General features: G+C 44.5%; 1 long non-coding RNA gene across 1 annotated transcript in view; it reads right to left on the bottom strand.

The window, feature by feature from the left end:
- The window catches only part of LOC113896935, a 61,577-nt gene extending 56,075 nt beyond the window's left edge, over window positions 1-5,502 (bottom strand). The window contains exon 1 of the long non-coding RNA XR_003512187.1: window positions 5,168-5,502. This is a non-coding gene — a long non-coding RNA (uncharacterized LOC113896935). The remainder of the gene's footprint in view (window positions 1-5,167) is intronic.
- Window positions 5,503-13,028: the final 7,526 nt, after the last annotated feature.

Below are 13,028 nucleotides of genomic sequence, written 5' to 3'. Positions count from 1 at the left end.
GTCCCATCACTTCATGGCAAATAGATGGGAAACAGTGGAAACAGTGGCTGACTTTATTTTTCTGGGCTCCGAAATCACTGCAGATGGTGACTACAGCCATGAAATTAAAAGACACATACTCCTTGAAAGGAAAGTTATGACCAACCTAGACAGCATATTAAAAAGTAGAGACATTACTTTGCCAGCAAAGGTCTGCTAGTCAAGGCTATGGTTTTTCCAGTAGTCATGTATGGATGTGAGAGTATAAAGAAAGCCAAACGCAGAAGAGTTGATGCTTTGTTGAACTGTGGTGTTAGAGAAGACTCTTGAGAGTCCGTTGGAGATTCCAACCAGTCCATCCTAAAGGAAATCAGTCTTGAGTGTTCATTGGAAGGATTGATGTTGAAGCTGAAACTCCAATACTTTGGCCACCTAATGCAAAGTGCTTACTCATTTGAAAAGACCTTGATGCTGGGAAAGATTGAGGGCAGGAGGAGAAGGGGATGACAGAGGAAGAGATGGTTGGATGGCATCACTGACTCAATGGACATGAGTTTGGGTAAACTCCGGGAGTTGGTGATAGACACGGAGGCCTGGCGTGCTACGGTCCATGGTGTCACAAAAAGTCGGATGCGACTGAGCGACTGAACTGAATAGGAAATGAATACACATATATTAAGCATTTCAGGTTAAAACACACAACTGCTTATTCACCTGCCAACCTTTTTATGTATGTCATAGTTTGGAGTTACATAAGTCCTTTTTCAGTAAATTACACCCATATATTGAATCTCCAATATGTTAAAGTGAAACAAATATCTATTCAGATCAGATCAGATCAGTCGCTCAGTCGTGTCCGACTCTTTGCGACCCCATGAATCGCAGCACGCCAGGCCTCCCTGTCCCTCACCAACTCCTGGAGTTAAGAGATTGTATATAAATATAACTTTTAAATCAATGAGAGGAAGAAAAACAAACCAACAAAAAATATACAAAGCAGTTGAGACATTTCAAAACAAAAGTTAGAGAAATGGCCAATAAGCATGAAAAGATGTTCAACATCATAAGTCAGCAGGAAAACACAAATTAAAATCACAATGAGATATGACTATGTACCCATCAGAATGGCTAAAATTTAAAATACTGCCAAGTGTTAAAAAGGATTAGACTTTTAGCTATGCAACATTTGAAGTAATATGTTTTGCTGCCTTTTCTTGGAAGTTTCACCAATAGTTCAATTGACTCTACAAATTACTCAAGAAGCAAACTAATGGATTTTCAAAGAGAGTTTTTCCATATTTGTAAGACTAAAATTATTAAGATATTCATTCTAAGAAAAAAGTCTTTTTTTCCCCAAAATAGTAATTCAGAAGACAAAGAAGCAACATGGACAAAGATTCAATGCAAAAATATTGTGACTCAGAATTACTGTTCATGATAATAAATGTTGGTTAACCATATAACAAGAAGTAAGAGGAGGAGAAGAAAAGAGAGGGAAGAAAGGAGGAAGTGAGGGAGGAAGGGAAGAAGAGAGATAAATACCATGTGATTTCACTTAGACATGGAATCTAAAAAACAAATGAACCAACACAACAAAATAGGAACACACTCATAGATACAGAGAACAAACAGACGTTTGCCAGAGGAGAGGCAGGCTGGGGAGGAGTGAAATAGGTGAGGGATATTAAGAGGTACAAATTTCTACTTACAAAATAAATGAGTCTCAGGGAAGAAATGTACAGTGCGGGAAATACAGTCAATGATATTGTCATCTCTTTTTTTTTTTTTGGCCATGTTGCATGGATTACAGGATTGATCTTAATTCCCCGGCCAGAGACTGAACCCAGGCCCTCGGCAGCAAAAGTGCAAAGTCCTAACCACTGGACTGCCAAGGAATTCCCAGTATTGTAATATCTTTGTACAGTGACATATGTTAACTAGACATACCACAGTGATCATTTTCTAATAAATACAAATACTGAATCATTATGTTGTGCAACTGGAACTAACTTAATGATGTAAGTCAATGATATTTCAATTAAAAAAATACATAGACCCCGGGAGGAAATACATCAAAACGCTAATGATAGTTACCTCTGGCGAGTAGAGATTATGGGCGACTGTTAATTTCTACTTTATGCTTTTATGTATTTCTCATTATCGGCCATGAACATACATTGCTTATAAAATTTAAAATAAAATAATAAATGCCATTAAATTTTTTAATATGTATTTCTGATAAAAGCACAATAAATCCACTTCCCCCCAGGCCACGTTGACCAGGTCTGGTTCCCACGTGCATCCTTAGACCTAACACCCATAAAGACCAATCGTGAGGCATCTCAGGTTGGGAGTAAGACTGACTTTCCTGGAGAACAGCAGAGTGTTACTTGCTAAACATCATGGTTCTGTTTCCAGGAAAGAAGGGATGAAAGGGCTGGCTGTTGAGAAACCAGTGAACAGTAATAAAATCTATGTCCTCTAGCCAAAGATCACCAAAAACGATGCACCTATAGTTGAACTAACTGGGCTCACTGCAACGAGGGGGACGCACATCACAGGGAACTATGGGGCCACTCAGTAAGACAGTGGTCAGGAGATTCCCTGATAGTCTAGTGGCTAAGTCTCTGGGCTCCCAGTGCAGAGGGCCTGGGGTTCGATCCCTGGCCAGGGATCCCACATGCTGCAACTAAAGATTCTGTATGCTGCAACTAAGACCTGGAGTAGCCAAATAGTTAGACAAAAATAATTTTTTTCAAAGTGTGCAAAACGATTACTTCTATAGAGTGGACATCGGTCAGGTGATCTGAGGCAGGGTTGAAGGACTTTGCTGTAGATTGGATGCCATCAGGAGAGAAGGGCAATTTTAGCCTAGATTCTTAGAAAATCTTGATCTACAAGGTACGAAGTGAGGCCAGGGCTGTGACAGTCACTCATGTTAGCCAGGACGGGAACGCTTCCCATTTGTGGTTTGTTTTTGTCTGCACCTGGACAAAACTATCATGTTCCCTCCTTTGTTTCTTCTCTCACGTCAGCACAGTTACAGGACGCCCTCCTCTGGTGTGGATGCTCTATGTGGATACATGCTCTATGTCCATTCGGCCTGGTGGTCAGTGTCCTCCCAGTTCTCAAAGGTCAGGAACTGCTTTCCTCCTTTTCGGGAGTTCTATCCAGATGGTGGAGATGAGGTGAGAGTCCAGAATAATGCTGTTACTCGTATCTAATATTCTTGATGTTTTGAATACCTACTAAGAGGCACAAATCTGACAAGGTTTCACTACTTAACTATTTTTACAGAAAAGAATATGTTTGTATTGAAACTGATGAAATAGTTCATTCTCTGTGCAGGAAATGATGACCCCCCACCACACTCTTCAATTCCCCCAGGAAACCTCCACAGTGGTTCTGTTTGCAATAAACACGGAGGGCTTTGTTTGTCTTCCCTAATACTCACAAATACTGATTTCTATCAGTGGGTTTATTTAAATGGCAAGCAAAAAGAGCTTCCCCAAATGAGCATTTCTAAGCCTAGTTTCTGGCCAGAAGGAACGTTTCCTTTTCAGTTATAATTCTCTCCAAACAAAGTACTTCAGGGGAAGCCGGAGACACAGCACACGTGACTCAGCCCATTGTGGCTTTAGGTCACATTTCAGCTCCAACCAGGGCTGAGTCACACAACACAGAAACCAACAGAAACAAAAAGTCCCATTCCCTCTGGAAAGAGTAGCCTTCAGGTCTCAGTGGACAATGGAAAGAAAGAATACTTCTCAGAAACAGAAAATGAGGCTTTCTCTATGCCTAATTTACTACCTGAGCTTCCCTGGTGGCTCAGATGGTAAAGAATCTGCCTGCAATGTGGGAGACCCGGCTTAATCCCTGGGTCAGGAAGATCCCCTGGAGCAGGGCATGGCTACCCACTCCAGTATTCTTGCCTGGAGAATTCCACGGACAGAGCAGCCTGGCGGGCTACAGCCCATGGGATCACAGAGTCAGATAGGACTGAGCGACTAACGCTTTCGCACTTTTACTTTCCATTTACCTTTAGGGTGCTGTCCTTCTGAGCTTTCTCACCATTTTAACCCTCTCAGCTCAAGGAAACCAAAAAAGAGGTACAAACTGGCAATCATTTTCTGCAAATCACCTGTTTGGTAACTGTCTCCTACACACTCCTGACTTGGACACAGAAGACAGTCTTGAGAGCCAGAGAGCCCAGGAATCAGACAGAGCAGGGTCTCAGCCGTGCCAGTGCCACGCAATATACGGAGGCATCCAGTCGGCAGAGCTTACCTGTCTAAGAATGTGTCCTGTGGTATGATCGCTCAGTGGGGCTGAGAATCACTCTGTGCAGTCCCCTAGCCTTCCCCATCCCCTGCTGCCCATACTGTCATACACTTCTTTTTTAATACTTATATATTTGGCAGCGCCGGGTCTCCCTTGCAGCACATGGGATCTTTAGTCAGGGTATGTGAACTTTTAGTTGCAGCATATGGAATCTAGTTCCCAGACCAGGGATCAAACCCAGGTCCTCTACATCGAGAGCTCAAAATCTTAGCCACTGGACCACCAGGGAAGTCCTATTATCGTGCACTTCTTTAATCCATGGCCAGTTGGTCAGAGTAACCCTTCCTTCTGATTTCTGGAGAATTATTCCTTGATAGGGGCTTCCCAGGTGGTGCTAGCGGTAAAGAACCCACCTGCCAAAGCAGACGACAAGACGTAAGAGACACGGGTTTGGTCCCTAGGTCCAGAAGATCCTCTGGAGGAGGGCTTGCCAACCCACTCCAGTGTTCTTGCCTGGAAAAACTCATGGACAGAGAAGCCTGGCAGGCTACAGTCCATAGGATCGCAAAGAGTCAGACACGACTGAAGTGACTTAGCATGCATGCACGCATTCCTTGATAAAGCCTTTCAGGCAAAACTTCACAAGAGGTCATTCCCTGCCTTCAAACAGGGAACACATATATTTAAAATCAAATGCCTGCCTAGAAAATCTCTACATTGTCACTTGTACGATGAATCAGCTCCACATAATGATCATATTATAAATATCACTATAGACATACAAGTTCAAAAGCTGTGGCCCCTTCTAGTGTAGAGGTTCCCTCCTCTGCTGAGCAGGTAAATCATGGTGCCCAGGAACCTGCACTCCCCTCCCTTCCCCTCTCCCCAGGACTGTTTCCAGGGTTACCTTATGCCCTTTGGCAGTGATGGATAGAGTGTTGTGCTAATGTTGGGCACCTCCATTATTCATGTCCCCATTCTCTGTCCTGGTCTATAATTGCCAGCATCCTGGAAGTAGAAGCAAAAATGGTATTACAGAGGAAACTTTCATCTTCCTGATTATAATCCCTGACAAAAGGCAGGCTTTTCTATTCATCTAGGGTACCTTCCACCAGAGGGACATTCATTCAGGGCCCACATCCAGACAATATCCCACAAAAACAGAATACATGGCTTCTGGGATCTATAACTTCAGACTGAAGAAGCTGAGGTGATAATCACATCACTCCACTGATATGATGATAACCGTATCAATCCTTAATCAGTCTACTACAGGCATAAATTCAGAGATCCACTGGAGAGAGTCTGTGTCCCGGAATTCCTGTCAGGACCCAGATGAGCTCTGCTGAATAAAAAGTATTCCAGCATATTCTCACTCTCTCACTGAGCCTATTATAATCCAATTCATGCTTATTTAGAAATGCCCTGGATTTGTCAGAGTCATCTCTTTCCTCCTTTTCAGTTCTTAAAGCAATACTCAAAAGAGAGTATTCAGTTACACAAATTTAATCTAAAGGATACTGGCCAAAGATTTTTTGTTCAAAATGTGTAATAATAGGGATTTTTGTCCTAATTAACAAAGAGGCAGAACAAGTGACAAGCCCATCAGAGCACAATAAAAGTATCATTTTGGGCTCCAAGACAGTCCATTACTGTAGCCGATCGTGGTTTCTATTAAGTCCTAGAGCTACAAAGGTTGTAACTTTGCCATCTGCTACTTCATCAAATGGTTTATAGGAAAGATTCTGGCCTGGAGAAAAACTATATTGCAGCCATAGGCTGCTTGCTTCTCTTCTTTTTAAATTAAGACTTTTCATGGAAGCCTAGGATCCAAGCCCCAATTGCAGGGGAAAAGTAAATTTATGTAGTGTAGTAGCCACAAACTCTGGTACTCATAACTGTAAAAGTTCTGTGCTTAGTCACTCAGTCGTGTCTGACTCTTTGCAATCTCATGGACTGTAGCCTTCCAGGCTCCTTTGTCCATGGGGATTCTCCAGGCAAGAAAACTGGAGTGGGTTGCCATGCCCTCCTCCAGGGGATCTTTCCATCCCAGGGATCAAACCCAGGTTTCCCACATTGCAGGCAGATTCTCTACCATCTGAGCACCCACGAACTCTGGTATTCATAACTGTAAAAGTTCAGCCCTGATTTATTTCAAATTTGCTATACTTTGGGCACTGTTCTGGGGGCTTCCCAGGTAGAGCTAGTGGTAAAGAAAAAATCTGCCTGCCAGTACAGGAGAAGATCCTGCACTGGGTGGAGAAGATCGCCTGAAGGAGGGCATGGCAACCCATTCTTGCCTGGAAAATCCCATAGACAGAGGGGCCTGGTGGGCTACAGTCCAAAGGGTTGCAAAGAGTCAGACATGACTGAATCGACTTAGCACACATGCACACGGGCTCTGTCTACTCACTGGGTATATCTAGATAAAGGACACAGAGTGAGACCTGGCCCATTAGCCATTGGTAAGTCTTTGCATTCACCACGTATCTGAAATATATCTGTCTCTCCAGACATAAATAGCAAAACTCCCTCCAGGCTACCAACACTGGAAGCCAGGACCCAACCTCTTTACAGGTGCAGAGACACTACGGGAGGAAGGTAAAGGCAGGGCCCTCACCACTCCATCTTCCCTGGCTCTCCTGGACTCCACTTCCCTTTCTGAGTTAACAGTAGAACCGTCTCTAGTTCAGGATTGCCTCTCAGACCACAGTCAGAGAGAAGAGAGTCAAGGGTCTGCTCTCCTACACTGTACACAGATCAGTGTCCTTCAACAGGCAATTCCAAGAGTTCTTTAAGTGACTTAAGTTTTACTAAGTAAAGAGTCTTCAAAGCCCTAAGATTGAAGAGAAAACATAATCAATTACAGTTTCAGTTGATTTATTTTAAAAAAGAGACTCAGGGTCATGGAGCAAAAAGGGAACTACTTATCTATAGTTGCCATTTTCTGATAACAGCCCCCTTTTCTCAAGAGCTAAGGTATCTCAGGTATCTCAGATCTGTGCCTTTGATATCTGGGCAAAATTGGCTTTACTGCCTCATGGTGGGGCTCAGAGAGAGACAGTCAAAAAGACTCCGGTTGGTGGAAATGGCCAATGAACTTTGAACAGTGTCTTTCTAGTAGATCCTGTGATCTCCTACTTTATAGAAGCTATAGTGTGTGTGTGTGTGTGTGTGTGTGTGTGTGGAGAGAGAGACAGATAGACAGAGGATCAAAGTTAGAGCAAGCTTTCAGACAGTTCCTACTCTTGCAAGCATCTCAGAGTCTAGTCAAGGAAATGGACAAGTAAAGTGCATTAATTGCAAAGCTGTGTATCACATCTCACAATGGAAGTGTCATGTGGGGACCCAGGAAGGAGTGGGAGGTGCTGTCAGGTGAAGGCAGAGAAGGCTTCATGGAAGAGGTGACGATAAACTGACTCTTGAAGAAGGGTAGGAATTTCCAGACACCTTCATGGGTCAAGGCCAGTCCTGTTTTGCTTAGATGGGTAGTTCTCAAACTTCAGCAGGCGTAGGGTCACCTGGAGAGTGTCTTAAAGCACAGACTGCAAAGCCCCACCCCAGAGTCTCTGACTGACTAGGTTTGAAGTGCATCCAGGAATTTGCATCTCCAACGATTTCACAACTGATGCTAATGTTGAGAACCTGAGGCTTAAGGGCACGGTAGGGAGCAGATGTGGAGAAAGGCATGCTGGGAAACAGGGACACGTTGGATCATAAGGGACCCTGGGGCCCATGGAGAGACCAATCACTATCTGGACAGGTTTGAAGCTATAAAGTACAATCATCACATTTGTGTTTTCAGAGGGCAACTCTGGTGGAAGTGTAGAAGCAAAGGGCAGTTATAACCGGGTTCCAGTCAGCCTCTCAGGAAATGATGACGTTAGAACAAAGGCCCAGGGGAGTGACAGTAATGTCGAGGATGGAGCTGAGTTTACTTACATGAAAATGAGAACAAAAGCCTGGTCTCTTGAGCCATCCTGTCAAAGAGGGAAAGTAAATCAGCTGTCTCCTTGCCTCCAGAAACAGTTATTTGTTTTCATCCCTTATTAAAATATGCATTACGTATCTTCTGGGAAAGGAAACACAGATTTTAGTATCATTTCCTTAACAACCATAGTTTGTTAATTCTCTGTTCCAAGAAAAAGGAAAATATCCTTATTCAGTGAAGACATGGGTCTTTCGTATGCATCTTTGTCATCCACAAAACCCTGGGTTAAGGGTGTCTGGCAGGGTTTGGGGAAAATCCGTGTGTTCATAGTTTGGGCAGAAGCCAATCTGAGAAGGCAAGAGTAGCACAAGGCAAGAGCAGTGATGTCAAGAAGGCAAGAGGAGTGCAGAAATACCAGAGAGGGCATCTGGGAATTCCTAGGCAATCTTGGAAATATTTGGTAGGTAATTGAATTTCCTGTAGAATATGCTATATGACAGCATGCTGCTGCTAAGTCACTTCAGCCGTGTCCAACTCTGTGCAACCCTACAGACGGCAGCCCACCAGGCTCCCCCGTCCCTGGGATTCTCCAGGCAAGAACACTGGAGTGGGTTGCCATTTCCTTCTCCAATGCATGAAAGTGACAAGTGAAAGTGAAGTCACTCAGTCATGTCCGACTCTTGGCGACCCCACAGACTGCTGCCCACCAGGCTCCTCCGTCCATGGGACTTTCCAGGCAAGAGTACAGGAGTGGGATGCCATTGCCTTCTCATATATATGTTTTTATATATAAACATATAAAATTATATGTTTTTACAATTTTTTTTTTGGTAGTGCTGTGTGACTTGTGTGATCTTAGTTCCCTGACCAGGGATTGAACCCAGACCTCAGGCATTGAAGGCACAGTGTCCTAACCACCAGACCGCTAGGGAATTCCCTTATTTTACAGTATTAACAGAAGCTAAGGTACGGATGCTTAACTGCCTTAGCCGGGGTTTCCCCAGAAGTAGAGCCTGAAACAAAGGTTCAGTTGCTGGTGGTGTATTTGGGAACCCAAGCAGAGGGACAGGAGTGTGGACGAGGGGAGGAGCTTGGGAGCAGGGAAAGCCAACTCCAGCCTGCGGGATAGAACTGACCACCGCCAGCGGCCACTACTCACTTGATCCCATAGCACCGTCTAAGAAGCTTTAGGAAACACTTCTCAGAACCATCGACAGGGAAGTGAGGGGCCAGGGCTCCCCTAGTGGTCAAGGGCCAGCCTGCTGCTGCTGCTGCTGCTAAGTCGCTGCAAAGCCTACAGGACATTAAATCTCACACTCTTCCGCTGCATACACAGAGTGCCTACTTCAGGCGTCAGAGAAGCCCGAGGCAGGAAGTGAGGGCAGTAAGGAGCTGTCAGTTTGCACCAGGTGGGCGGAGCCTGGGTGGACCTGGTTACCACGTGTCAGCATCAGGGGCAAGATCGGGATCATGTTTGATCTGAGAAGCGTCCAGTACACTTGAGATGGGTCAGAGCATGGCCTAAACGTTTCACATGCATTCTTTTATTTAATCCTCCCTATAAGGCAGGCATTGCTATGCCCACCTTACAGCAAAGGGAATGAGGGCTAGAGGCCCAAAATGAGACAGCTGGGAAGTGGCAAGGTTAAGGACTCAAGTCGACTTCTTTTCTGACCTGAGCCCATGCTTACCCACAATTTTAGGCTATACTCAACACATTAAACTAGATGGTAACTCAGAAAGTTAGTTCAGGAGGCCATACCAAAGACTTTAAAATATTTGTTAATTTTATTTCTATTCTAGAAATCTAACTTAAGGAAACAATCAGAAATGTACATGAAAAATGATGTTTATCCTAGTCTTATTTATAATGGAAAAGATGTAAAGATACATAGATAAAGTATCAGACAATTATTTAAAATGATGACTGTGGGAATTCCTTGGTGGTCCAGTGGTTAGGATTCAGTGCTTCCACTGCCAGGGCCTTGGGTTCAATTGCTGGTGGGGGAAATATGATCCCACAAGTTGCACAGGGTGGCCAAAAACATAAATAAATAAAATTATGGCTATGAAGGGCTCCCCTGGTGGCTCAGATGGTAAAGAATCTGTCTGCAATGCAGGAGACCAGGTTCGATCCCTGGATCAGGAAGATCCCCTGGAGAAGGGAATGATAACCCACTCTAGTATTCTTGCCAGGAAAACCCCATGGACAGAGGAGCCTGGTGGGCTACAGTCCGTGGGGCCCCAAAGAGTCAGACACAACTAAGCGAGTGAGCCTGCATACACTCATGCAAAGTAATAGTAATTAATTTTTTTCTTTATATGTCTCAATATTTTTAATTTCCACAAAAACATATATAACTTTTATAATCAGTGGCATTTTTATTTGATTTTAATAGGCAGTGGGTGAAGTGACTGTTACCCGCCAGGGACTCCCCACTGGTGCCCTAAGTCACCTTCCAGCACCATCTGGGTTGGGTGGTCTGTCCTGCCATGCACCCCTCACAGCTGCTGCTGTCAGTGCGGTCACTGAGGAGGGGTCCTTTGTGGCTGAGAGAAGGCTTTGTATCCTTCACAAAAATCCTCCTTCAAACATTCTGCTTGGAACCTACAACTATGTCTCTACTCCAGGGCTCCAGAGACACCTCTGCATCCCAAACTGGGCATCACCATAGCCTGGCCACTGCTCTGTGTGTCCACTGAAGGACTAATGATCCTGCAATGCTTGTGTTTCAGAAGATCTTAACTGGGGGCAACCCAGCTACAAATCTGGCCTGTCAACATGAGCTCTTTGTCCTGGACAGGGCTACAGTTTTTCCTGCATTTCCTGAAGCCCCAGGACTCTTCCTGGCATCTGGAGAAGATCAGGATGTAGGAGGGAAAAGGGCAGTGGGTCTACACCTTCTCACCCTTTACTAGTGCCCCAGAGGTACAGTTGGCCCTCGGTATCCACACGTTCTGCATCTGAGGATTTAGCCAACCATGGATTAAAAATATTTATAGATCAAAAAAAAAAATTACATAAAGCTCCAGAAAGCAAAATTTGAATTTGCCACACACCACTAATTATTTGCATAGCACTTACCTTGTATGAGGTGCTATAAATAATCTAGAAATGACTTAAAGGATACAGAGGAATGTGCATAGGTTGTATGCAAATACCATACGTGTGTGTGTTAGTTGCTTGCTGCTGCTGCTGCTGCTAAGCCGCTTCAGTCGTGTCTGACTCTGTGTGACCCCACAGACGGTAGCCCACCAGGCTCCCCCGTCCCTGGGATTCTCCAAGCAAGAACACTGGAGTGGGTTGCCATTTCCTTCTCCAATGCATGAAAGTGAAAAGTGAAAGTGAAGTCACTCAGTCGTGTCTGACTCTTAGCGACCCCATGGACTGCAGCCTACCAGGCTCCTCCGCCCATGGGATTTTCCAGGCAAGAGTACTGGAGTGGGGTGCCATTGCCTTGCTCTTTGCAACCCCATAGACTGTAGTCCACCAGGCCCCTCCATCCTTCGGATTATCCAGGCAAGAACACTGGAGTGGGTTGCCATTTCCTTCTCCAATAGGAATTATAGAAAGAAAGAAAGTGAAGTTGCTCAGTCGTGTCTGACTCTTTGTGACCCCATGCACTATAGCCTACCAGGCTCCTCCATCCATTGAATTTTCCAGGCAAGGGTACTGGAGTGGGTTGCCATTTCCTTCTCCAGCAAATACTATATGATTTTCTACAAAGGACATGAGCATCCTCAGATGTTGGTATTGGAGGTAATATCTGGAGCCAATCCCCTGTGGTTCCCAAGGGACGACGAGATGACGGTAGTTCTACTTTCACACCTTGCGCCGAGTTGCTTCAGTCATGTCCAGCTCTTTGTGACCCTGTGGACTGTAGCTTTCCAGGCTCCTCTGTCCAGGGGATTCTCCAGGAAAGAATACTGGAGTCTGTTGCCATGTCCTTCTCCAGGGCATCTTCCCAACCTTAGCCAGCCCAATCTCCTTTATTCCCAATGGAGAAATTCTTCACCAATAGGATTTCCCACTTCTGAGTCTGCCAATTAGGTCCCACCCTTTCTTCAGGGACAGAAGCACTCTCTGCTACCTCTCTCATCATTACCGTGTGGCCATTTCTCTCACCATTTTAATCTGTGGAGTCTCTCTCTTTATGTCCCTCCTAGAAATAATTCCTGGAGACCCCAAGCTAGAAGACTATCATACTCTGAATGGACATGGCTCAGGGCCTCATAGTGATGTTTCAAAAGGCCTCACAGTTCCCTTTTGTCCTTTAACAAACACTCTGAACAACTTGAAGGAAACAGTTGCTTGGCAGGGTGCACAATGGAGGAGATGAACCTGAAAATTCTGGCTATAACCTGAAGCATATTTGCAGTTCTATCTCACTACACATTATCTGACACCAAAAGATACTCTGACAAGAATCACTTGGAAGAAACCTTGAAAGCAGTGGTTCACTATTTTAGTGGTTGTGTGGCACATTTTAAACAGCATCCCCCTGTCTAGAGAATTTCACCCACTATGAGGTCTACCTTTCCAAAGGGCCTGTGAAATCTACCCAGCATCCCTTGCAATGAGGTGATGACAAATGGCAAATGGCAAATGTTTCTCAGTTTCACCGCTTTGTATCACTTGCCAATTTCCATGGTGTAAATCTTCCTACTATGGCCTACTTCAAGTTACCAAAAGTTTAGAAACTAACCTATAACATCCCTGAACCTTAACCATCACCTCTCAAAGCTAGCTTCAGCCAGCTTCAACGTTTCATCAGACAGGCAGGTGACTCAGATTCCATAATGCATCTGCATGAAACACAATCTTTGAAGAGAGAAC

Source organism: Bos indicus x Bos taurus, chromosome 8, assembly GCF_003369695.1.
Source record: "Bos indicus x Bos taurus breed Angus x Brahman F1 hybrid chromosome 8, Bos_hybrid_MaternalHap_v2.0, whole genome shotgun sequence".
NCBI lineage: Eukaryota > Metazoa > Chordata > Mammalia > Artiodactyla > Bovidae > Bos > Bos indicus x Bos taurus.
This window is presented reverse-complemented; position numbering and strand designations above follow the sequence as displayed.